Source organism: Asparagus officinalis, chromosome 4 (genome assembly GCF_001876935.1).
Source record: "Asparagus officinalis chromosome 4, Aspof.V1, whole genome shotgun sequence".
NCBI lineage: Eukaryota > Viridiplantae > Streptophyta > Magnoliopsida > Asparagales > Asparagaceae > Asparagus > Asparagus officinalis.
Genome location: NC_033797.1, coordinates 61876877 through 61878799, shown reverse-complemented (window position 1 = coordinate 61878799; position 1923 = coordinate 61876877).

Genomic DNA, 1923 nt, shown 5'->3' with positions numbered 1-1923 from the left:
CGATGAGGATGTAGTTGGAGAGGAGGAAGAGTTTGTGGGTGAGGGAGGTGGAGGAGGAGGAGAGGATGGCCATTTTTTCCGCTTTTGATTTTGATGATGATGATTATTTTTTTTTAAAGAGAGCTTTTGGGATTTTTTTTTTTAAAGAGAAATGGAAGCTAGTTGGTGAGTGTGAGGTTGGGAGAGTTGAGGGGGGGTTTTTTAAAGGAGCTGGGAATTTGAACGTTGGGATGTGGAGGGAGAGAGTGCCGTTGGGAAAGTGATAGGATGTCAAGGCAACGGCTACTTCCCTTGTCGTTTTCCGGAGACTTTAGCTGTAAATAATTCTCCTTTTTTATTCCCCTATCAAACTTTTCTGAACTTGTGTTTCCATTAGAAGGACCTAACTTCGTTAATTTAAACTAAATTATGAAATGGTTGGTTAGTGTTTATTTATTATTATTTGCTAACCCAATCCTGTAGTCGAACTCGAGGCTGTGAGAGTCATAGCGGAACCTTCTAAACGTCCGGATCATCCACTGTGAATGGTAAGTGTGTTTGTTAATCTGTAATGAATTAATGATTAGAATGTTTTGATAACGGAGTAACAATGAAGACATGTAATGAACTGCACCTTCTTGATTTTCTTTATCTAGGAAGTGAAAATCATATAAAACAAAATCGATACAATGCTGTGAAAATTATAAAGCTTTACGTAGATTATATATACTCATCAATGAAGATTCAAATCCATAAGTCCCGAAGGATCCATTATTATTGAAAAAAAATAAAGTAAAGTTTAGTCATGAGATAACCTTACATAATTAAATGCTGAGTACCACTTAATTACCTTATAGTTTCTCTGCCTTTCACCTATGTAACTGCACTTGTTTTTAGCGGCACTTATTACATTGAAGTTTCTAAAAGAACAAATTTTCACTGTAGACCCAAACCAAGTTTTAATTATCAAAATCGATCCATTTTACGCCACGTAAGCTTAATCACATTTTTTAATTAGTCGGGGTTGGCAACCCCGACTGTTTAGGGCATTAAAAATTGGGTTTAAGGCTTCTAATTAGGGTTTAACAACTCCTAAACAGTCGGGGTTGGCAACCCCGACTAATTAGAAAATGGGATTAAGCTTACGTGGCATAAAATGGGTCGATTTTGGTAATTAAAAAAAATGGGTCAATTTTGATAATTAAAACTTGATTTGGGTTTACAGTGAAAATTTGCTCTTTCTAAAACTTAAACTTTAATATCTTATATTATGCGAACGTGAGAATTTTACGCTGAACTTTTGTACGTGACTTTCTAAAGCAAAGTTAAGAACTTTTCAATCTTTAATGCTTAGTGAACTTACCTTTATACATGTCATAATTTATACAGTAAATTTAACAAATATTAAAAGCTAAAAAAGTTCTACAATTAACTTATTAGTGTCACGTAGGAAAAATCAGAGCAAGATTCTCAAATTTGCACACACATGTATTAAATTGCGACTTTAAAAAACTCCAGGGTTCTGTAGCTGCTACCAAAAATAACTGAGAGTACATAAAAGTGTGTAATAGGGAAAAGTATAAGGTGTGTAAATGCCAATTAGGCATAATTAAATAAATTTTGTTAATCAAATTGTAGGCGTTGGCCTCGCATTGGGCTTCCCTGCGCTCAATCGATCAGTTTCTTTGCTAGTCCCATACAAGTATTTAAGATTCAGTTTTGCTTTTAATTTCCTTAATTCTGTTTTTAAATCAGCTTCAATTTCGTAAATCAAAATGCGCAATTATGAATTTTTACATAAACCGTGCCTTCCAACTGTTTGTATAAATGCGCTACTGAACTTTTCATTCTCCAATTCCAATCCGTAGGTAATCTCGAGCTGAAGAAGGTCAAATTCTCTTCTGGGTATAATCTCGATGGGTCAATCCGAGAGCGTTGCGGCTG